This window comes from Erpetoichthys calabaricus, chromosome 7 (assembly GCF_900747795.2).
Source record: "Erpetoichthys calabaricus chromosome 7, fErpCal1.3, whole genome shotgun sequence".
Taxonomy (NCBI): Eukaryota; Metazoa; Chordata; class Cladistia; order Polypteriformes; family Polypteridae; genus Erpetoichthys; species Erpetoichthys calabaricus.
In genome coordinates this window covers 93484391-93510661 of record NC_041400.2, presented here as the reverse complement: position 1 = coordinate 93510661, position 26271 = coordinate 93484391, and positions in this window count along the sequence as shown.

The window sequence follows — 26271 nt, the reverse complement described above, 5'->3', positions numbered from 1 at the left end:
TTAACTTTAAAACCACTTACTATTATTCAAAATATAGCCATTATTACACTAACATACTCAATTAAAAAATCATTAAATGTCTTTACATGTAAAATATGTAACTCTACTTTTAATATAACTAGCATACAAGGCTGGTTTTAAAGTGACTGTCACTTGTGGTTCATGTAAATTAAACTATTTTAATAAGCAACACATGGTTTTACAAAATTATCTACTCATGTGTAAAAAGACCCTTCAATAAACAAACTGCATTGGGTTTGCATGTCCTTTCATTTCTACAAAAGAATGCTTTAGAATTAGATTTAAGAATATGGTGGGTTGGGGGAAGCCACACTTTAAGCAATTGCAATAAGCAGAAATGTAAAAAACACAAGAAAGGGACTACTTTAAAAGGTGACATAAAGTGTTTACAAATTATGCATGGAGAGTAGTGTGACGATGAGGATCCTGTAGGTTGACTTAATTTTACTGGCAAAACAGGTAGCATTCTACATACACTATATTGTACTCTAAGAAAGAAGAAATCATAAATATCGTAGTAATCAAAACACGAACCTGGGATTTTTACAGATAAAAGAAAAAATTCATATGGTTTAGTTTAGTAATTAGAGTATACAAGCGTAAAGTCCCTCCACCTTCATCCTCACATTACGATTTAGACAGCGAAACACGGTGCTATTAGAGAGTATGTTTACCATGATTTTATGTGTTGTTGTACAGTTTCAAAATGAATGTTATTAGGTTTTCAATCATATCCTAATATTAAATAAACCAGCACAGACAGTGAACAAATAAAATAATAAGGGGATACTTATTTTCTAAATGTTGCCTTATTTATTTATTTAGTTTTATATATTATAATAAAATAAACACAGTTATATGTTATTTGTCACCTGAGGTTAAAACATATCGAATTTTACCATGTAGTGAGAAACAGAAGATTAAAGACGCTTAGTGACAACATGATCCATTAAACCGAAGGAGGGTGTATTTTCCTTTTTGTACTTATTAAAGACAGACATTTACAATACTTTAAAACCAAAATAAATCACTCCTTAGAATCAGCTTCACATAACTACTTCAAATTAATAACACTACTGGGTATTTAAAGATGAACTGCTCCTTTCATGTTGTTTCACTAAAGTTTACTGGGATTTAGATCTGCAATTTGACTAAGTCTATGCAAAACTGTAAAGTTGATTTGTTTTATATACATACATACATACATACATACATACATACATACATACATACATACACACACACACACACACACACACACACACACACACACACATATGCATACATATACATTTTCTAACTCGCTTAATCCAGACCAGGGGATGCCGGAGGTTATCCCAGCCCACATGGTGAATACACACTAAAGCCAATTTGCTTTACCTGCAAGTCTTTGGACTGTGGAAGGAAACTAGAGGACCCAAGGTAAGAGAAGTCAGCATATCCTAAAGCATTGTACTAAGGGTCTTCCTCAAATGAGAAATGTTAAAACTTTGCTCTTGGGTATATTTTGGTAGGTTACCCAACCCACTTCCTACACACCCCATTTGGGTACTACTGTATATGCTATGATTGTTCTTCACTGAAGCTTCATATATACATTTCAGACATTCACCTTCAGCAACTTCTACAGTGCCTAGTTCAGTTGTCTACCTTTCTAAACTAGAATATAGAATTGAGAATTATTTCAATAACATCTTGATGACGCAAATCATGCTGCATACTCAGATTTCTCTACCAATAAGGCAAGACACTATCTATCTATCTATCTATCTATCTATCTATCTATCTATCTATCTATACATTCTGTTTTACTGTATATATATATAATATATACATATACAGTATATACAATATATATATATATATATATTGAAATAGTTTTACTGTCAAATAATGCAAAGAGTACGCAACACGTGTTTCACCCTAATTCTGGGCTCATCAGGCGTACACATTCACTGCACCCCTCTCTCGGGGAATCGAACCTCGGCGCCAGAGGCAAAGCCTCTAACGTTGCGCCATGGCGTGTGATTCGTTCATTTGACAGCATGTAGATCGGGGTAATTACATTCATGACATTCGTAGTCTGAATCACAATCTGATTGTATGGGTGGTAATCTACCAGGTAACGCTTGTGGTTGGTCATCAAGTCGGCTGCAGGGGTGCAGTGAGTGTGTACGCCTGATGAGCCCAGAATTAGGACGAAACACGTGTTGCATACTCTGCATTATTTGACAGTAAAACTATTTCAACCACCCCTCCTTTAACCACCACCTTATCGTGGTGGAGGGCTTTGCGTGTCGCAATGATCCTAGGAGCTATGTTGTCTGGGGCTTTATGCCCCTGGTAGGGCCACCCAAGGCAAACTGGTCCTAGGTGAGGGATGAGACAAAGAGCGGTTCAAACCTTCTATGATGAATGAAAACTTTGGACGGCGTTTTCCCTTGCCTGGACACGGGTGACCGGGGCCCCCCTCTGGAGCCAGGCCTGGAGGTGGGGCTCGATGGCGAGTGCCTGGTGGCCGGGCCTGCACCCATGGGGCTCGGCCGGGAAGAGCCCGAAGAGGCAACGTGGGTCCCCCTTCCCATGGGCTCACCACCTATGAGAGGGGCCAAGGAGGTCGGGTGCATTGTGAATTGGGTGGTGGCCAAAGGCGGGGACCTTGGCAGTCCGATCCTTGGCTACAGAAGCTGGCTCTTGGGACGTGGAATGTCACCTCTCTGAAGGAGAAGGAGCCTGAACTAGTGCGCGAGGTTGAGAGGTTCTGGCTAGATATAGTCGGGCTCACCTCAACGCACAGCTTGGACTCTGGAACCAATCTCCTTGAGAGGGGCTTGACTCTGTACCACTCTGGAGTTGCCCCCGGTGAGAGGCGCCGAGCGGGTGTGGGTATACTTATTGCCCCCGACTTGGAGCCTGTTCATTGGGGTTTACACCGGTAGGCGAGAGGGTAGCCTCCCTCCACCTTTGGGTGGGGGGACGGGTCCTAACTGTTGTTTGTGCATATGCACCGAACAGCAGTTTGGAGTACCCACCCTTTTTGGAGTCCCTGGAGGGGGTGCTAGAGGGCATACCTTCTGGGGTCTCCCTCGTTCTGCTGGGAGACTTCAATGCTCACGTGGGCAATGACAGTGAGACCTGGAAGGGCGTGATTGGGAGGAATGGCTCCCCCGATCTGAACCCGAGAGGTGTTTTGTTATTGGACTTCTGTGCTTGTCACGGATTGTCCATAATGAACACCATGTTCAAGCATAGGGGTGTTCATATAAGCACTTGGCACCAGGACACCCTAGGCCTCAGTTCGATGATCGACTTTGTGGTCGTGTCGTCGGACTTGCGGCCACATGTCTTGGACACTCGGGTGAAGAGAGGGGTGGAGCTGTCAACTGATCACCACCTGGTGGTGAGTTGGCTTCGATGGTGGGGGAGGATGCCGGTCAGGCCTGGTAGGCCCAAACGTGTTGTGAGGGTCTGCAGGGAACGTCTGGCAGAGCCCCCTGTCAGAAGTAGCTTCAATTCCCACCTCCGGCAGAACTTCGACCACATCCCGAGGGAGGTGGGGGACATTGAGTCCGAATGGGCCATGTTCCGTGCCTCTATTGTTGAGGCAGCTGACCGGAGCTGTGGCCGTAAGTTGGTCGGTGCCTGTTGTGGCGGCAATCCCCGAACCCGTTGGTGAACACCAGCGGTGAGAGATGCCATCAAGCTGAAGAAGGAGTCCTACAGGACCCTTTTTTCCTGTGGGACTCTGGAGGCAGCTGATAGGTACCGGTAGGCCAAGCGGAATGCGGCTTTGGTGGTTGCTGAGGCAAAAACTCGAGCATGGGAGGAGTTTGGGGAGGCCATGGAGAACGACTGTCAGACGGCTTCGAGGAGATTCTGGTCCACCGTCCGGCGTCTCAGGAGGGGGAAGCAGTGCAGTGTCAACACTGTGTATGGTGGGGATGGTGCGCTGCTGACCTCGACTCGGGACGTTGTGCGTCGGTGGGGGGAGTACTTCGAAGACCTCCTCAACCCCGCTAACATGCCTTCCAATGAGGAAGTAGAGCCTGGGGACTCAGAGGTGGGCTCCCCCATCTCTGGGACTGAGGTCACCGAGGTGGTCAAAAAACTCCTTGGTGGCAGGGCCCCGGGGGTGGATGAGATACTCCCAGAGTTCCTCAAGGCTCTGGATGTTGTAGGACTGTCTTGGTTGACACGCCTCTGCAACATCGCATGGACATCAGGGACAGTGCCTCTGGATTGGCAGACCAGGGTGGTGGTCCCCCTCTTTAAGAAAGGGGACCAGAGGGTGTGTTCCAACTACAGAGGGATCACACTCCTCAGCCTCCCTGGAAAAGTCTATTTGGGGGTCCTGGAGAGGAGGGTCAGTCGGATAGTCGAACCTCGGATTCAGGAGGAACAGTGTGGTTTTCGTCCTGGTCGCGGAACAGTGGACCAGCTCTACACCCTTAGCAGGGTCCTGGAGGGTGCATGGGAGTTTACCCAACCGGTCTACATGTGTTTTGTGGACTTGGAAAAGGCATTCGACCGTGTCCCTCGGGGAATCCTGTGGGGGGTACTCCGAGAGTATGGGGTACCGGACCCTTGATAAGGGCTGTTAGGTCCCTGTACGATCGGTGCCAGAGCTTGGTCTGCATTGCCGGCAGTAAGTCGAACCTGTTTCCAGTGAGAGTTGGACTCCGCCAGGGCTGCCCTTTGTCACAGATTCTGTTCATAACTTTTATGGACAAAATTTCTAGGCGCAGCCAGGGCGTTGAGGGGGTCCGGTTTGGTGGGCTCAGGATTGGGTCACTGCTTTTTGCAGATGATGTTGTCCTGTTTACTTCATCAGGCCGTGATCTTCAGCTCTCTCTGGATCGGTTCGCAGCCGAGTGTGAAGCGGCTGGGATGGGAATCAGCACCTCCAAATCCGAGACCATGGTCCTCAGCCGGAAAAGGGTGGAGTGCCTTCTCAGGGTTGGTAGCGAGATCCTGCCCCAAGTGGAGGAGTTCAAGTATCTCGGGGTCTTGTTCACGAGTAAGGGAAGAATGGAGCGTGAGATCGACAGGCGGATCGGTGCGGTGTCCGCAGTGATGCGGGCTCTGCATCGGTCTGTCGTGGTGAAAAAGGAGCTGAGCCACAAGGTGAAGCTCTCAATTTACCAGTCGATCTATGTTCCTACCCTCACCTATGGTCATGAGCTATGGGTAGTGACCGAAAAAACGAGATCGCGAATACAAGCGGCTGAAATGAGTTTCCTCCGCAGGGTGTCTGGGCTTTCCCTTAAAGATAGGGTGAGAAGCTCAGTCATCCGGGAGGGGCTCAGAGTAGAGCCGCTGCTCCTCCGCATCGAGAGGAGTCAGATGAGGTGGCTCGGGCATCTGATCAGGATTCCTCCTGGACGCCTCCCTGGTGAGGTGTTCCGGGCACGTCTAACCGGGAGGAGGCCCCGGGGAAGACCCAGGACATGCTGGAGGGACTATGTCTCTCGGCTGGCCTGGGAATGCCTTGGGATTTTCCCGGAAGAGGTAGAAGAAGTGGCCGGGGAGAGGGAAGTCTGGGCATCTCTGCTCAAGCTGCTGCCCCCGCGACCCGACCTCGGATAAGCGGAAGAGGATGGATGGATGGATGGACTATTTCAACCATTCAATGATCTATTTCTCGCAACTGAAAGAGGGCACCGTGGAGGATGTTAGCCGACTTGCTGACCAACCACAAGCGTTACCTGGTAGGTAACCACCCATACAATCAGATTGTGATTTAGACTACGAATGCCATGAATATATATATATATATATATATATATATACACATATATATATATACATACACACACAACTGCACAAAAAATTAAAGGAACACTTTCAAAACACATCAGATCTCAATGGGAAAATAATCATGCTGGATATCTATACTGATATGGACTGGGTAATGTGTTAGGAATGAAAGGATGCCACATTGTTTGATGAAAATTAAAATTATCAACCAACAGAGGGTGAATTCAAAGACACGCCGAAAATCAAAGTGAAAAAATTATGAGGCAGGCAAGTCCATTTTGCCGAAATTTCATTGCAGTAACTCAAAATCGTTCTCAGTAGTTTGTATGGCCCCCACATGCTTGTATGCATGCCTGACAATGTTGGGGCATGCTCCTAATGAAATAATGGATGGTGTCCTGGGGGATCTCCTCCCAGATCTGGACCAGGGCATCACTAAGCTCCTGAACAGTCTGAGGTGCAACCTGGCGGCATCGGATGGACCGAAACATAATGTCCCAGAGGTGTTCTATTGGATTTAGGTCAGGTGAGTGTGGGGGCCAGTCAATGGCATCAATTTCTTCATCCTCCAGGAGCTGCCTACATATTCTCGCCACATGAGGCTGGGCAGTTGTCGTGCACCAGGAGGAACCCAGGACGCACTGCAGCAGCATAGGGTCTGACAATGGGTCCAAGGATTTCATCCAGATACCTAATGACAGTCAAGGTGCTGTTGTCTAGACTTTAGAGGTCTGTACGTCCCTCCATGGATATGCCTCACTAGACCATCACTGAACCACCACCAAACCACTCATGCTGAACGATGTTATAGGCAGCATAACGTTCTCCACGGCTTCTCCAGACCCTTTCAAGTCTGTCACATGTGCTCAGGGTGAACCTGCTCTCATCTGTGAAAAGCATGGGGGGGCAGTGGTGGACCTGCCAATTCTGGTATTCTATGGCAAATTCCAATTGATCTCCATGGTGCCAGGCAGTGAGCTCAGGGCCACTAGAGGACGTCGGGCCCTCAGGCCACCCACATGAAGTCTGTTTCTGATTGTTTGGTCAGAGACATTCATACTAGTGGCCTGTTGGAGATCATTTTGTAGGGCTCTGGCAGTGCTCATCCTGTTCCTCCTTGCCCAAAGGAGCAGATACTGGTCCTGCTGATGGGTTAAGGACCTTCTACGGCCCTACGGCTCTCCTAGAGTAACTGCCTGTCTCCTGGAATCTCCTCCATGCCCTTGAGATTGTGCTGGGAGCAAACATTCTGGCAATGGCACGTATTGATGTGCCATCCTGGAGAAGTTGGACTACCTGTGCCACCTTTGTTGGGTCCAGGTATCGCTTCATGCTACCAGTAGTGACACTGACCGTAGCAAAATACAAAACTAGTTATAAAACAGTCAGAAAAGATGAGGAGGGAAAAATGTCAGTGGCCTCCGCCTGTTAAACCGTTCCTGTTTTGGGGGCCATCTCATTGTTGTCCCTTTAGTGCACCTGTTGATAATTTCAGCTGCTTTGGTGTTAATGATTAACAACCCCCTCTGCTAGATAGATAGATAGATAGATAGATAGATAGATAGATAGATAGATAGATAGATAGATAGATAGATAGATAGATAGATAGATAGATAGATAGATAGATAGATAGATAGATAGATAGATAGATAGATAGATAGATACTTTATTAATCCCAAGGGGAAATTCACATACTCCAGCAGCACCTTACTGATACAAAAAACAATATTAAATTAAAGATTGATAATAATGCAGGTAAAAACAGACAATAATTTTGTATAATATTAATGTTTACACCCCCAGGTGGAACTGAAGACTCACATAGTTTGGGGGAGGAACAATCTTCTCAGTCTGTCAGTGGAGCAGGACAGTGACAGCTGTCTGTCGCTGAAGCTGCTCCTCTGTCTGAAGATGACACTGTTTAGTGGATGCAGTGGATTTTCCATAATTGATAGGAGCCTGCTGAGTGCCCGTCGCTCTGCCACAGATGTCAAACTGTCCAGCTCCATTCCAACAATAGAGCCTGCCTTCCTCACCAGTTTGTCCAGGCGTGAGGCGTCTTTCTTCTTAACGCTGCCTCCCCAACACACCACCGCACAGAAGAGGGCGCTCGCCACAACTGTCTGATAGAACATCTGCAGCATCTTATTGCAGATGTTGAAGGACGCCAGCCTTCTAAGGAAGTATAACCGGCTCTGTCCTTTCTTACACAGAGCATCAGTATTGGCAGTCCAGTCTAATTTATCATCAAGTTGCACTCCCAGGTATTTATAGGTCTGTACCATCTGCACACAGTCACCTCTGATGATCACGGGGTCCATGAGGGGTCTGGGCCTCCTAAAATCCACCACCAGCTCCTTGGTTTTGCTGGTGTTCAGGTGTAGGTGGTTTGAGTCGCACCATTTAACAAAGTCATTGATTAGGTCCCTAAACTCCTCCTCCTGCCCACTCCTGATGCAGCCCACGATAGCAGTGTCATCAGCGAACTTTTGCACGTGGCAGGACTCCGAGTTGTATTGGAAGTCCGATGTATATAGGCTGAAGAGGACCAGAGAAAGTACAGTCCCTTGTGGCGCTCCTGTGTTTCTGACCACAATGTCAGACGTGCAGTTCCCAAGACGCACATACTGAAGTCTGTCTTTAAGATAGTCCACGATCCATGCCACCAGGTATGAATCTACTCCCATCTCTGTCAGCTTGTCCCTAAGGAGCAGAGATCAATGACAAGATCAATATCCCAGAAGTTTCATTGACTTGATGCTATACTCTGATTAAAAAGTGCTCCTTTTTATATATATATATATATATATATATATATTATATATATATTTGCAGGGGTCTCTACACTGAAAGGACCGGGGGAGGGAGCTTATCCAGAGCATTACTTCCCCCAGAGTGCTAGGTGGCAGCCCCCCAGGGTTGCAGCAAGGACTCAGATTCACGCAGGGCTCCATGGGAGTTGGAATTTGGGGCAGCCCTAATGAATTCCATTGGCAACGCCAGGGGGTCCTGCAGCTGCTGTTGAGCCCTTGATTGCTGCACTTCCACCACACCTGGAAGTGCTGCCGGAAGTAGACCAATGAGTACCTGGAGCACTTCTGGGTGCCTTAGAAAAGGAGGCAACAGTCACTACTCCAAGAGCCAGAGTCAGGTGGGAGAAGATGAAGCATTCCAGGAGGAAAAGTGTGCTTTGTGTTTTGTGCTGTGCTGGAGCTGAGGTGTACACATCATCACAGCATGAGCTCAAGCGCGTGCAGAAGGAACTCCGAGTCCAGCTCAGGGCGGCAAAGGAGCAGTACAGGAGAAAGCTGGAGCAGAAGTTGCAGAATAACAGCATGAAGGAAGTGTGGGATGGGATGAAGATCATCACTGGCTGCAGCTCGAAGCGGGGTACCACCATCGAGAGAGACGTGAAGAGAGCAAACCAAATGAACAACTTCTTTAACAGGTTTGACCACCCTAACCCACTCTCACTCTCACCTCGGAGTACTGCACCCTTCACACATCCTTCTGCTGATACCAGCATAGCAGAGACATCCCCACCCATAATTACAACAGCACAGGTGAGCAGAGAGCTGAAGAGACTTCGTGCCAGCAAAGCATCGGGTCCAGATGGAGTATCGCCACGACTGCTGAAGGTCTGTGCATCGGAACTGGGGGGCCCTCTACAGCGCATCTTCAACCTGAGCCTGGAACAGGGGAGAGTCCCGAGGCTTTGGAAAACATCTTGCATCACCCCAGTCCCAAAGGTATCACGTCCTAGTGAGCTGAATGACTTTCGGCCTGTTGCTCTGACATCACATGTGATGAAGACCATGGAGAGGCTGCTGCTTCACCACCTAGGCCACAGGTTCAACACACCCTTGACCCTCTGCAGTTTGCATATCAGGAGAAGGTGGGAGCGGAGGATGCCATCATCTATATGCTACACCGATCCCTCTCCCACTTAGACAGAGGCAGTGGTGCTGTAAGAATTATGTTTCTAGACTTCTCTAGCGCCTTCAACACAATCCAACCTCTGCTCCTTAGGGACAAGATGACAGAGATGGGAGTAGATTCATACCTAGTGGCATGGATCGTGGACCATCTTAAAGACAGACCTCAGTATGTGCGTCATCGGGATCTGCACGTCTGACATTGTGGTCAGCAACACAGGAGCGCCACAAGGGACTATACTTTCTCTGGTCCTCTTCAGCCTATATACATCGGACTTCCAATACAACTCGGAGTCCTGCCATGTGCAAAAGTTTGCTGATAACACTGCTATCGTGGGCTGCATCAGGAATGGCCTGGAGGAGGAGTATAGGGACCTAATCAAGGACTTCGTTAAATGGTGCGACTCAAACCACCTACAACTGAACACCAGCAAAACCAAGGAGCTGGTGGTGGATTTTAGGAGGCCCAGACCCCTCATGGACCCCGTGATCATCAAAGGTGACTGTGTGCAGATGGTGCAGGCCTATAAATACCTGGGAGTGCAGCTGGATGATAAATTAGACTGGACTGCCAATACTGATGCTCTGTGTAAGAAAGGACAGAGCTGGTTATACTTCCTTAGAAGGCTGGCGTCCTTCAACATCTGCAATAAGATGCTGCAGATGTTCTATCAGACGGTTGTGGCGAGCGCCCTCTGCTATGCGGTGGTGTGTTGGGGAGGCAGCATTAAGAGGAAAGACGCCTCACGCCTGGACAAACTGGTGAGAAAGGCAGGCTCTATTGTTGGCATGGAGCTGAACAGTTTAACATCTGTGGCAGAGCGAAGGGCGCTCAGCAGGCTCCTATCAATTATGGAGAATCCACTGCATCCACTAAATAGTATCATCTCCAGACAGAGGAGCAGCTTCAGCGACAGACTGCTGTCACTGTCCTGCTCCACTGACAGATTGAGGAGATCGTTCCTCCCCCAAACTATGCAACTCTTCAATTCCACCCGGGGGGGTAAACGTTAACATTTAACATTATACAAAGTTATTGTCTGTGTTTTTTCTTTTTTTTTCCACCGGCATTATTATCAATCTTTAATTTAATATTATTTATTGTATCAGTATGCTGCTGGAGAATGTGAATTTCCCATTGGGATTAATAAAGTATCTATCTATCTATCTATCTATCTATCTATCTATCTATCTATCTATCTATCTATCTATCTATCTATCTATCTATCTATCTATCTATCTATCTATCTACACGTGGGAAAAAGGGGAAGGTGTTTCCTACTAGGAAAAGATAAAAAAAAAAAATAAAAGCATGTGTTTGCACTTGTGTCACACATTTGTCTGTGTCGGGGTTGGGGTGGCTGGTGCACCCCCTGGTGGTCCAATGTACACACACACACATACACACATACATACTGTGGCGAGTGGCTGGGGGTGGTACCCAGCCAGGACGCCCAGGAGGACTGGAGGAGGGCTTATGCCTCCTCCAGACCATGAGGGGGCGACCACCCTGGTGGCTTTGGGAACCACTGGAACTGAGCTTGGAAACTCAACCCTATAGGAGCCCATGGTCACCGTCAGGGGGCGCCCCAATGCCTACGGAGCCCTGGCCCTCAGCACTTCCGTCACACATCCGGAAGTGCTGGGGGGAAGAGGACCAGGGACACCCGGAGTGCTTCAGGGTGCACAGCCGGTACTTCCGCCATACTGGGGAGTGCCGGCGGAAGATTATCGGAAGACACCTGGAGCACATCCGGGTGATTATAAAAGGGGCCGCCTCCCTCTGTTCAGTGGCTGGAGTCGGGAGATGAGAGACAAAGTCTTGGAGGAGAGGAGTGGAGGCGGACCTGAAGAAGGCATCATTGAAAAGGCCTGGACTTTGGGGGAGTTTTTGGGGGTTGTGTGTGGCACTTTATTGTAAATAGTAGTTATAATAAACATGTGGTGGTGCTTATTACGATGTCTGCCTGTCTGTGTCCGGGCTGTCTTCCACAATACATACATTCATACATACCAGTAAATAGATTGTCTGTAAGCTCCCTATACAATACTACACCCTTTGACCGATCTGGTCCAAATTCGGCACAGTTGCTGTTTAGGACCATACAGAAAGACTACTTTGGAACCTAAAATTTTGACCCTTGGCATCCCAGTGTTTATTTTTTCTGTGTTCTACAGTTTGTATACTAGTGCCACCTGCTGGCTCAGAACAAGTGAAGCATCCAAGCAGATTGCTAATAGGACGAGTCTGAAATCACAGAGTTCATAGTTACACTCCAGCAAGGAATTTCTGCAACTCTGAAATCCAATTGGACCCAAAAAGACTCTAGGGAGCAGAGACTTTGAAAGAGAGCCTGTATGGATGATTGATGGGACAAGAATAACAACAGGGTCACCATTCTTTCCTTAAAGCATTCTACAAATAAACCCGGGCCAAGCCAGATACTTCGGCTAGTAGGCTTATAAGTCAAGAACCAGGAGATGAATATGTAGTCAAAAACACACATGGCCAAAAACCAATTCAAATGTAAGAACCCAAATAATGTAAATCAAAGTCGTAATAAGTAGAATAAATCGAAAGTTAACAAAGAAAGCAAGTCAGGTTTTTAGAGCTGTATGCAAATTTTGGACCAAGTGTTGTCTATCACACAATCCTCTATATCGTCACATTTGTGATGTCACCATGCGTTACTTCTTTAACCTCGCTCCATAGCAATGGTTCAACAAAATGTTGACACTCATTAAAATACAAAATAGTGGGGTATTTTTCAAAACATAACAGAAACATGATATAATACAATGAAAAATAATGCCATATTTCAAGAATCTTATTATTTTAGTGTAAAAGTATTGCGTTTATTGATCATTGACCGTAAAGAAGAATTCCGTACTATGAAAAAGGAAAAAGAACAGCAGTGACATCTGCTGTCGTCAGGGGCATCATGGAAATTGTTTAATAAAGGATATAGAATGTAAGAATGAGAATAAGAGTGAAATGCATGCCGATACATTAGAACTACTTTGGAATGTTACATCACAAATGTGATCGCTGTAAAGCTGTGTGTTTTCGTGGTGAAAACAAAAGACTGTCTTGCCAAGTTGAAAAAGTTTAGCTTACTCAATAAATCACTTTTGAGGGCCGGTGGTTTGCGAGTTTCCTAGTGTTAATAAAATAACTGGGTTATAATGGAAACTTAGAGAAAAGTGTAACCAAATATTTGAAGGATTGACTATCGAGTAATTATGATGTTTGGCTCATCCAGGCAAATAAACCTCATTTTAGTATCCTGGTAAAAGAAAAATACAGTATATGACTTGTTTAAACAAGGGGTAGACTTGGAAGTAACAGATCATCAGCTGGACAGGAATGCAAGATAAACTGTCAAATGCCTTCTCTTGGTACTGCAAAACTATTTAAAAGAGTATTTCTTGAAAAAAATGGAAAATCTCAATGTAAATGATCAAAGTCAGAAATAAGAAATTTAATATCACTTATGCATTTATTGGCTGAGCAATCCTTCTTTTTTTAAACTTGTAGAAAATCTGAGAATAGTATCTAAAGCATTACATGTAAATTGTCCTATCATCAAATTAAAAAAAATAAAAAGAAAAAAATGAAAATGAAAAACAGAATACATAAAACATAGAAAAAGTAGAAATGCTGTTAAAAATAGTACCTCACATAAGAGTTCACATAAAAATTCTCTGCAATATCAGATTAAATAATTATATTAGCCTCCTTCAGAGTTGTATTCACCATCAAACATATGGAGTGTGTGCCTCCAGGCCTGAAAAACCGAGATTTATGTCTCCCACACACTCATCTGCCACCTGTCATTTTTATTGTCATCAGCAGCATACTGGCATTCGATAGTAGGTGAAATTTCTGACCTCAGCTACCCCTGACTGTCACCAATACCTTTCTCAAATAACTTTTTTTTCCAGAGAAAACAAAAACCCCACACTTGCAAAGCTTTTTTTGTTTTAATAACAAGAGCACAGTTTATTATTGAGATCATCTGCTTGCATGATAAACTTGATAAAGAGATAACATTTGCATTATTGAATTGTAAGAAATAGTAATAAATTAACCATGGTTAATGATGTGTGAGAAACAGGAGCTAAGCATATGGATGAAGCTATTGATTTACCAGTCAGTCCTCATTACTGGGCAATGAAGTCGTGACTGAAAGAATGAGATCAGGAGTACAAGTGACTGAAATGAGGATTCTGCACAGGTTTAGAGGTAAGGTGTGAAGCTCAGTGATATGGGAAGAGCTTGGAGTAGAACCGCTGCTTCTCTGCATTCATAGTAGGCAGTTGATGTGATTTGGTCACATAGTAATGATGTTCCTTAGGTGCATCCCATGGCAGGCATATCAGGTGTGGACCACAGGTAGAAGACAGAGGACTAGACACAGGTTGGAGGGTATTGATAGGCCTGGACAGCACAGTTGAATGTGGTGCTACCACAACCTTCACCAGGAAAAGCAGAATATAAAGGATGTTAATAAATTGTATTGTGGTGATCTTGTCGATAAAGCAGTCCTTTTTCTGTCTTTGTCATTTTTATTGGCTTTATGAATCACAAAATATTAAATCAATTAATAATCAATCAGGCATACAGAGACTCCGTTTATGAGAATACAAGTTACATTAAGTTACATGAATTTAAGCTTAAGTGAACTAGAACAAATAAAGAAGAAAAAGACTGGAAAAACACATTATGCAGCAAGCCGGGTGGGGGAAGTATCAGTATCAGGTGTTTCCTTCATTTATAGATAGCAGAACATTACCCTTCACACAGAAGAATCTCACATACTCTTGCTGTGTTTCACTTACTGTGGCATGCTGTCAAGTGCCATTTTGTTTCTTTTTATTCCTGCTTTCAAACTGACGCACAAGGTAGTGTGAATAGGAGTGAGACCTGTGACACATATAGTTCCTTTTCTTGCTTGCTGAGTGTATGTTTGTATACGTAAATATCAAATGTCCTGAATTATTTTAAAACAGCGCTCTCTTCTAAATCTGGATGTATTGAACTGACATAAGATACCTTGTCTGCCTCATCTGTAGCTTCACGGATAGAGCTTGAGTTACCTGCAAAATAATATTACTGTACAGATATACAGTATGTAGTATTTGAAACTACTGATACACATTATTATGCGAAGCAACAGATGTATATACTTACTGTGCCTATTAATTGATATACAGTAAGTTATAAAATGTTTATGTAAGGGTCAATTTAAGAGGTTATCTAAGGATATTTCACTATATGAACATTTTCTGTATGTGCAATGCTGAGGAATGTATGCCTTGCATAAGATGAGGTTCTACTGAACTTAGGTCCTATACCCTACCTTACCATCTAGAGAGCAAAAAAAATCAACACAATTAATATGAAATAATCAGTTAAGGATATGGGGATATCTTAAACATTAGCAAATGTTTACCGTGTTTAATTAAGGACAATATCAATAAATGACTGCCAAATTCTTAGGAAGCTGTGAATGGTTCCTCAAAATGTAAACTAGATTTTTTCAAATTGTTAGTAAAGTAGGACATTCTTATTCCATTATGTGATAATAGAGGACGTAGTGTAAGATACCACAATGGACTGTCCATTAAGCAGTGATGGCCCATCAGGTGTTACCTCAAACAGAGCTGCTAGAGTGTTAGGGATTTTTGTGAATACAAAATCTGCTTGATAAATAACAACAATTTATTGCAATCTTCTTCTTTCGGCTGCTCTCGTTTGGGGTTGTCACAGTGGATCATCTCGTTCCGTATTTTCCTGTCCTCTGCATCTTGCTCTGTCACACCCATCACCTGCATGTCTTCTCTCACAACATCCACAAACCTTCTCTTAGGCCTTCCTCTTTACCTCTTGCCTGGCAGCTTTATGTTTAACATCCTTTTCCCAATATACCCAGTATCTCTCTTCTGCACATGTACAAACCAGATCCGTCGTGGCCTAGGTTAACAACAGCCGCCACCAGTACTGTTAGCCAATTGGGTGCTGGCAGAATTTGGGGAGGGGGGAGGAGGGGGGAGACATGTCCAGAGGCAGGAGGAGAGGAGGAAGGTAAAGAGAGTGGAACTAAGAGTAGGAACATTGAATGTTGGCAGTATGACTGGTAAGGGGAGAGAGTTAGCCGATATAATGGAGAAAATGAAGGTTGATATATTCTGCGTGCAAGAGACTAAATGGAAGGGGAGTAAAGCCAGGTGGATCGGAGGTGGATTCAAATTGTTCTGTCATGGTGTGGATGGGAGGAGAAATAGGTTAGGGATTATTCTGAAGGAACAGTATGGCAAGAGTGTTTTGGAGATGAAAAGAGTGTCAGACAGAGTAATGATTATGAAGCTGAAAATTGGAGGTGTGATGATGAATGTTGTTAATGCATATGCCCCGCAAGTTGGGTGTGTGATGGATAAGAAAGAAGATTTCTGGAGTGAGATGGATAAAGTGATGGACAGTGTACTCAAGGGACAGAGAGTAGTGATTGGAGTGAACATGTTGGTGTAGGGAACAGAGGAGATGAGGAGGTGAAGGATAGGTATGGTGTCAAGCAGAGGAATGAAGAAGGTCAGATGATAGTGGATTTTGTGAAAAGGATGGGCATGGCTCCACCTCTCTAAGGTCTCCTCAACTTGCTCCCTACTCTTGCTGCAGATCACAATCTGGCAAAATTTTACTCCAGATGCCCCTCCTGACAAAACCCTCCCCATTTATCCGGGCTTGGGACCGGCGTGAAGAAACACACTGGTTTGTGCATCCCCTGTAGCTGGGTTGCAATTTTATTGCAATATGGTCTCAAAATAGACATGGTATGGCAGCTATCAGATGACAGTATTTGTTGATAGAATCTTGATATGAATACATTCTGGATAATGTGAGTCAAGAGAAATGTGAGCAATGTATAGTTATAAAGTGATCAAGTTATTTGATCAATATCTGAAATTGTTACTGAAAAGTCTCATTGCCAACAATTTGACAGATTATCTACAGTGTCACACACATGCGTATGGGAGGCATCTAAAGGGTCTAAATGAGAGTAATTCCATGCCAGACCAGGTTGATGGAGTGCACTGACCTTTTTTCTCACTTTTCTGTAGACCGTTCACGGGAAATTTCACCTGGCCCTAATGACGTCACTTCCAGACGTTCCAGACCCTTGGATGACGTCACTTCCAGTGAAGAACCCAAGACCGAAGAGACTTCCTGTTCTGGCCCTTTTGATGACGTCACGTCTGGGTCCGAACCTATGGAAGAGGACCCTTCCGCTTCTGCCCTCGATGACTTCACTTCCTTTTTTTGGCCTTTAAAGCCGCCATATTTGACTAACCTAATCAGTTCTGTTTTGGACTCCGTTCTGAGCACATCAGTTTCTAGCAATTTACCCATTTGTAGCCAGGGAATATTATATACGGGTGGCTGCCCAAACCTTTTTATGACTCTTGCCTCTGTTTTTTTGTGACAGTGGCATAGTCGGCAGGATGAAGGATCCTCTGAGGAACCAGGACCCAGCCCTAAAGAATATCCAGGTGGGAGATTACCGTGGCCGAGTTTCTGAGTGGGGGGGTGAGTCCCATGGTTTGGATAGACACTATGCAGGCCCCGCTCCTGAAACACTTGACCAGGCAAAATAATCAAAATGGGGAGTGCAAGGGAGGGGCTCACAGGATTAGGCTGGTCCAGATGGGGGAGGCAAAAAGGGCTGATTATGCTTTCTCGGAGGAGAGTGCCCTCCATCCCACTAAGGCAGAGCTAAATGTGGGGGTGCCCTAGACTGGCAGGTAACAAATGTGAAAAGGTGGAGATTTGACGCTGAGCGGTCAACCCATCAACAGGCTCACAACCTCTGGAACAAAGTAGGGGCATGGCTAAGGCCATAGGACAACAGTCCCCTACAAATAGTGCAGCAGGTGACATGCTACCTGTTCTTAAATCAGCTCCCTAAGGGTTTTACCCAGCCAGTCCTGGGAACAACAATTTAAAAATATAGATGAGCTCATAGAGCTCATAATAAAGACCGGACGGCCTTACAATCTTAGAGGGCAGAACCATCCATTAGTCGAGCCCGGACGGATTACGTCCCAAAGTTTCAGCCCCTCCGTGAGCCTGTGCCAATGTCTCCAGATTTGCGGGCGCGCAACCTTCTTGGGACAAGGAGGAATACAGGTGAAGCGGGGAGAGGGGTTGGTGTGCTCTGATAAAACTTCTGGCGATTCCACATACAGGAGTGGTGATTGTAAGTGGATATAAAACTGAAACCAATAGAACATTTCTATTGTTCCCCGCCAATACGTGGCTTAAAACACCGACCAGTATAACCTGTGTCCATGTGGAAACTCGCCAGTACATAACCGCCGCCTTGTACATCAGCTGTGAAGGATTGTTAATGAAATTAACCATAGCAGTCCTTCCAAATCCAGCGTTTGCGGTGATACTGTGGCAGGACTGATCGAAAATCAAAAGCGGATCAGCACTCCCCACTCCTACATTAAAATTAGGCCTAACTATAGACGAAGAAAAAGCGTCTCAAGCTGCCTCCATGCCGTGTAAACAGCCAGCAGAGAGAGGAGAAGCATCAACTCAGTGTGACGTGATACTTCCAGGACCGACGCAAGCCAAAACATTATCATCCATATGATAATGTCCCGCCGTGGCGAGACGAGAGGAAACCACACCCATTGAGGTCGGCCCTGACCCTCTCTCCCAATTACACTTTCAATTTAGAGTAACGCCGGCTCCTTTAAAAGGGAACAGTGGAATGATGACTCCCTTAAATTTGCAAAAAATGTAGTTGCTTTGTCAATGGCCAGTGCACCCATCAACCCATGCCACAGGGTCCTCACTTTGTTTTAGAAAATGACCTGTTGTATTGGATAGCTGAGCATGAGGGAGAGATACGGAAGCTGCTGCTAGTTCCCCAAACCTTTCAGCGGCAGGTCTGTGAATTAGCACACATCCATCTCCTAGGAGGCAATTTGGGCACCAAGAAAACTTTGGGGAGAATTAAGCTCCGATTTTATTGCTGGGAATTAATGAGGAGGTTCGTTGCTTTTGGCATGTCTTGCCCAGAGTGTCAATTGCAACAAATTCCTAGGAGGAACCGTGCTCCTCTTGTTCCCCTTCCCCTGACTGATGTCCCGTTTGAGAGAATCAGGGTCGACTTGGTGGGACTCCTAAAGCCCTCAGCTCACAGACACAAATACATTCTGGTCCTCGTAGATTATGCTACCCGGTATCCGGAAGCTGTTCCCTTGTGCTCAGCTACTTCTAAAGCCATCGCACGGGAATTGGTAGGGGTCTTTACGCAAGTTGGTATACCTAAGGAAGTCCTAACGGACCAAGGGACACTCTTCACCTCGGAGATGTTCAGGGAAACTGCCAAATTACTTAAAATTAAGCATCTAAAAATGCAGTGTATCATCCTCAGACTGACGGACTCATAGAGAGGTTTAATCATACTCTCAAACTGCTTTGCAAGGTGGTCAGCAAGGATGGGTGGGAACTGGGACCAGCTCCTCCCCCTCGTTCGTTTTGCATATAGGGAAGTACCACAAGCCTCTACGGCAGTGTTTCCCAACCTCGGTCCTGGGGGCACAGTGTGGTTGCAGGTTTTTGTTCCAACCAGCTTCTGTTTTTAATTGGTCTCCTGGCTAATTAAGTGATGTGTTATTTCCCAAGTTCTGTGTTTTGGGAACAATATAGAAATTAGAAAACTAAGTTTGGTAAAAATATATACATATATATATCAGTTATATGGGAATAATGTATTTTTTGCTTTTTAACAATATTTTCATCTTGATTTTCATTCTACTTTTCTAGGTGTTCTAATTGTTTAATTAATCCATTATTTACTAATTAGTGAGTCTGGATGCTAAAGTAGTTGCAGGCTTTGATTATTCAGTGTTGTTTACCAGCGTGTCTGCTCTGCTCATTTTTAATTGTCATTAATAAGATACAACGCACAGAGAAAGGGCAAAATATAATGAAATCAACAAAAGAGAGTTAAGCATTTAAATCTATAGCAAAAGCAGAAATATTTCTAAATGTCTTATAAATGTAAAAATCATGCTGCTGTGCTTTTCTGAATGTAAAATAAAATAAAAATAATACCAGCTAATTAAATGAGATTAGTGTTATCAGGTGTTGTCACTGATTAGGAATCTGGTTGGAACAAAAACCTGCAGCCACAGTGTGCCCCCAGGACCGAGGTTGGGAAACACTACTGTAAGTGGTTCTCACTTTTTGAGTTATTATACAGACGACAACCCCGAGGCATATTGGATATTTTAAAAGAAGGGTGGGAAGAAGACACTATTCCCTCCATAAACATATTAGAATATATTGCACAGTTACGCAATAGATTTGGAAAAATTCAGGCCATACTAAAATGTCACATGGAAGAAGCGCAAGCAGCACAGGTCCAATATTATGATTGAGGCACTTCTCTCTGAGAATTCCACCTGGGGGATCGAGTCATGGTCCTAGTACCTACCTCTCATTCTAAATTACTTGCCCATTGGCAAGGACCATATGAAGTTAAGGAGAGGAAAGGACTCGTCGACTATTTAATGAAACAGCCCAATCATTGACTGAGCGAGCGTGTTTATCGTGTAAACTTGCTGAAACCATGGAAGAACAGGGATCCCGATCCCTCCTCTGGCCAGCCCCGCTCACTCTTTGCTCACAAGGGGAACCTTAACTTCGGCCTGAATTTAAGCCCAAGGCAACAGCGGGAGCTGAAATCAGTCATCCTGTCCTGTACCAGAGGTAGTGAGTGAAAAACCCGGAAAGACCTCTCTAATTGCGCACGACATCATGACAGAACCCGGGGTTATAGTTTGAGAGCGCCCCTATCATCTTCCTAAAGCAAAAAGAGCTGAAGTGGGAGCTTGAGATCAAGCGCATGCTGAAACTAGAAGTGATAGAGGAAAGTTATAGTCCCTGGTCCGGCCTGATAATCTTGGTCAGTAAGCCTGATAGAAGTTGAAGGTTTTTCAATGACTTCCGTCAACTTAATCAAGTCTCCCAATTTGATGCCTATTCGATGCCATGAGTGGACAACCTCCTCGAGAGGCTAGGACAGGCTAAATACTTGACCAAACCTGACATGACAAAAGGGTATTGGTAGGTTGCCTTAACAGATTCCGCAAAGGTTAAGACAGAGGCTGCATTTAGTGACCTAAAACAGGGCCCTTACTTCAGCACCCGTCTTAAGGGCACCTAATTTTCCTCTGCCTTTTATTCTCCAGATGGACGCTTCGGACACAGGCCTGGGAGTCATGCTGAGCCAGAATGTCAATGGTGTTGAACACCCCGTTATGTTCCCTAGTTGGAAACTGTTGGAATGAGAGACCAGGTGTGTGGTGGTGGAGCAGGAAGTCTTGGCGATGAAATGGGTGATTACACAGCTGAGGTACTACCTCTTGGGTCGGGAGTTTACCCTTGTCACAGACCATGCACCTTTACATTGGATGGCCTGGAACAAGGAGATGAACCCATGGGTCACCAGGTGATTTTTTGACCTGCAGGCCTTATAGGTTTTCACTCGTCCATCGTCGAGGTTCTCTTCATGCCAATGCCGATGCTTTTTCTTGTGTTCACGACCACTCAGTCAGGGACACCCGACCTGATAAGTTTGGGCTGGGGGGGCGGCTTGTCACACACAAGGCAGCTAAAGGGTCTAAATGAGAATAATTCCACACCAGACCAGGGGGTGGTGGAGTGCACTGACCTTTTTTCTCACTTTCCTGCAGACCGTTCACGGGAAATTCCGCCTGGCCCTAATGATGTCACTTCCGGTTCTGGACCCTTGGATGATGTTACTTCCGGTGAAGAACCCATGACCGAAGAGACTTCCTGTTCCGGCCCTTTTGATGATGTCACGTCTGGGTCTGAACCTATGGAACAGGACACTTCCGCTTCCGCCCTTGATGACTTCACTCCCTTTTCTGCCCTTTAAAGCCGCCATATTTGACTAACCTAATCAGTTATGTTTTGGACTCCATTCTGAGCACATCAGTGCTAGCAATTTGCCCATTTGCAGCCAGTGAATATTATATGGGTGGCTGCCCGAAACCTTTTTATGACTCGTGTCTGCTTTTTGTGACAACAGATGTTTGCTTTATATAATAAAAACTAGTCAAATTTTAAGATACTAACATTCAGCCACTGCTTCTATTTAATATAGTTTCCATAGTAGACAATGAACAAGGCTTCTAGAATTTGAGTAACAATAAGTTGAGTTGGTTCAGTATGAATTGTTTAAAGGAATTCCCCACACAAAAATTATATATATTTATTTCTTAAAAGTTACTTACCCCATGGAGATTGTACTATTGGCCGAGAAGAACTTTTTATGTCATGTTTTCATGGAGAATGGAGATAACAAACTTTCTGATATAATAAGCGTTTATGGTGACCAACAGCAAGGGATACCAAAAAACAATTTGTGTTGCATAATCCACATCAAGTCGTATTCTCACAACATTGTAAACACATGTATTGTTACTAAAATACTGTTAAATACACCACTTCCAGAAAACACTCTTGTGAACAAACATGGATCATACTCAAATGCGACTTAGCATTTGAATTGAAGATTATTTATCTTTATAAACTTTTTTTTTTACTTGCAACTGCTTTTTGTAGGACATTTTTAGTGACCTCAGGAATTATAGGAATTTACTACATTGCTTTTTAAAGTAAAGAAATAGCATTACTAGAAGTATTTAATGGAACAAATCCTACATATTAAGGTATTAAGAACTACAAACGAATCTCAAATTTATATAGTTTTTACACAAAAGGATAATTCAATATTCAATATGCAAAAATAACTAATAAACACTAATTATCAAATTATAACAAATATGAATATAAAAGCCTTCAATGAGATAGATGGGCTTGTTTATTTTGACACAGTAAATCTTGGCTTAAGTTTTACCAACACAGGTCTCACAGTTACTTCAACATTGTACCGTATTTCATTTTTATGAGTGCCAATGGAGAAGATACCAACTTACATAAATAACTGGTGGCAAATGGTAGAAGTGCTGTCATAGCCACCTCAGAAATTCAGCTTTAATTCCAATCCAAAAGGCATTAAAAGATTTTTTTGAAAATTCAAGTTTAAGATTCGTATCACTGGAAAGCTCTGCAAATTCTTCTTGAGCCAACAGTTATAGCTGTTTCATCTACTCCATTTGTACAACAAATGGTTTTGAACCAAATCAAAATAGTCAGTTCAAAAAGCAAGAAGAAAATGTTTTCCAAATTGGTTTTCCAAGCATTCCTAATTACTGATTATAGTCTACTCAATTAGAATATAGCTTAAATTATTTTCACTGATAAAATCATCTGTACACGAAAACATTCCAAAACAGTAACTTTTTACTTTACTCCTTCGTAAGTTAATTTTTCTCAATAAAGTCTGCACTTTATCTTTAAGAAAAAAAAATTGAGTTCTCAGCGTGCAGAGACATTCGCTTTGTTAAGTTTCCCAAATCTATTTGCCAAATAAGTTAAATTGCAAAGCCAAACATTGTTAAAAAATGTATCAAAATCGGAAATACCATTACTTCATTTTATAAACTCGGTTTTCCTTCTCAAGGTTTGTCCCTTTGACAGCCATCTTACTTCTGCAAGTAATAATTTATTGTAATTGGCTTTCATATCCTTGCATAGATTTGAAAAGAGGTGGCTATTAAATACACAATTTTTTCATGAAATTGATAACTTTTATGGCATCTTGTAGTACTGTATTTAGATCTGCACAAATGACACTTTGAGTAAATGTAATGTGTCCATTAGAATAGAATGCCTTTTATTGTCACTATACACATGTACAATGAGATTAAAAGCAGCTCCTCCAGTGCAAACATATATGTAAAACACAACAAATAAAAAAACAAATGGTGCAAAAAGTTGCAAAAAAACATTCTGCGATGCTATATACATATGGAAAGAATACATAACTATTGCACTATTAGGTTATTGCACATTATTTAAATACTGCACAATAATAATGATCATGTGCAGTGAGTAGTGGATGTTGGACCCTGAAAGTAATGATATTGTACAGTTTACAGATATTGCACAGTTATTATCAGTACCATTTAGATATTGGAAATTGCACAGTTGATGGATAGAAGGAAATCCAGGGGTTGTGGGGTTAGACTGTGTAGTCAGTGCATGTGTGAGTTTAGAATGGTTATGGCTTTTGAGAAAAAACTGTTCTTGAGTCTGTTTGTCCTTGTTGTGATGCACCTGTAGCGCCTCCTTGAGGGCAACAGTGCAAACAGATCAGAGCCAGGGTGGGAGCTGTCCTTGATGATGTTTTTTGCTCTGCTGAGGCAGTGGGTGTTGTAAATGTCCATCAGGGAGGGGAGAGGGCAGCCGATGATCTTCTGTGCTGCCTTTACTACTCTCTGAAGCCTCTCCCTGTCTGCCATGGTGCAGCTGCCGTACCATACTGTGATACAGTACGTCAGCAGGCTCTCGAAGGACGAGCGGTAGAAGGTCAGTAGCAGGTTGGAGTCCAGGTTGTGCTTTCTGAGGACCTTCAGGAAGTGTAACCGCTGCTGAGCCTTCTTGATGACTGCTGTGATGTTGTCTGTCCAGGAGATGTCAGGGGAGATAGGACACTGAGAAACCGGAAGGTATGGACCCTCTCCACACACTCACCGTAGATGTAAAGTGGGGCTAAGTCGGTGCTGTGCCTCCTGAAGTCGACAGTGATCTCCGTGGTTTTCCTGGTGTTCAGAGCCAGATTGTTCTTTGAACACCAGGCTGCCAACTTCAGGACCTCCTCTCTGTAAGCTGCCTCGTCTCCCTTTGAGATGAGTCCGACCACTGTGGTGTCGTCAGCAAACTTGACGATGAGGTGGTTGTTGTGGGCCGGACTGCAGTCGTGAGTATAGAGACAGTACAGGAGGGGGCTTAGCACACAGCCTTGTGGGGTACCGGTGTCCAGTGTGCGAATGGAGGAGAGGTGGGGGCCGAGTCTCACAGTCTGGAGCTGGTTGGTAAAAAAATCTTTTATCCAGACACATGTGAGAGGGGGGAGGCCAAGAGTGACCAGTTTGGTGATGAGAATGTCAGGAATGATTGCATTGAAAGCTGAGCTATAATCCACAAAGAGCATCCGGATGTAGCTCTGCTGCTGCTGCAGATGGCTCAGCACAGAGTGGAGAAATACCGCAATGGCGTCTTCTGTGGATCTGTTCACGTAATATGCGAATTGGTAGGGATCGAAGTCTTGGGAAAGATAGTCCTTGATATGCTGGAGAACCAGTATCTTGAAGCACTTCATGATTACCACATGAGGGTCACAGGGCGATAATCATTTAGGCTGGTGATGGGAGACTTCTTCGGCACTGGTATGATTGTGGCTGATTTTATGCAGGATGGAATGACTGCCTGGGCTAGGGAGAGGTTGAAGATTTTGGTGAAGATAAAGGTGAGCGGGTGGGCACACACTCTGAGCACCCTACCAGGCACTCCATCTGGGCTGGCAGCCTTCTTGGGGTTCACTGCCAGGAGCACCCCCGTCTGACATCATGCCCCTTTACAGTGAGTGGAGTGGTGCAGGAACCCGGTGAGGGTGGGAGTAGGAGTGGAGCAGGTGAGTGCTGCTGTTGTGATGATTCAAAGCAAGCAAAGAAGCAGCTTAGCTCCTCTGCTAGCAGCGCACTCAGATCTCCTGTTGTTGAATCACAGCCTCTGTAGTTTGTGATGTTTTGTATGTCTTGTTACCAGAAGATTTAACTTTAGCTACAAATTGAACATTCCTTCCAATCATTGCTCCTGCACCCTCAGTTTAGACCTTCTTCCTTCTCCTAGAAAAATATGTTCACCTCTTGTACATCTAATGGCCAACAGAGCAAAGTGTTTTTTGTATACTGAGGAATTTTTATGTAGCTTGCCTACACAATTTTTTTTTCCTGAATGGTCTCTGTTGTTTGAATTATGATAGGCAAAACAAGCTCTTTCCCAATTGTATGTTTTTTTAGCAATTCATAATTAGGGATGATCCTTCCTAAAATTCACTTTTCCTGAAAACTTAAACATTTATCAAAATACTGTTCTTCTTGTTTTAATGACTTCAAGAGTCCTTCAAAAGCTCTTTTGGCTTACTTAAGTATACAGCACATCTAACTATGGTTAAAGTTGAGGTAAATCCATACTGTAATCCATGTAATAGTACTTGTGTATTGTGTGTATTTTTACTACTTACTGGTGTACCGAGATCCATCGCATCATCATCGTTTCCTGTTGTGTCTTTCTTGCTTAAATGTAACCACTTGCTCATAATTAAGATTAGTTTTAAATATGAATTATTTTAAAGATTCAGAATATATATATATACTCACAGCATTCGTAGTCTGAATCACAATCTGATTGTATGGGTGGTTACCTATTTCATATATATATATATATATATATATATATATATATATATATATATATATATATATATATATATATATATAGTGGTAAACAGGGGGTGCACCAGCTCTCTCTGTTGGATTCTGAGGC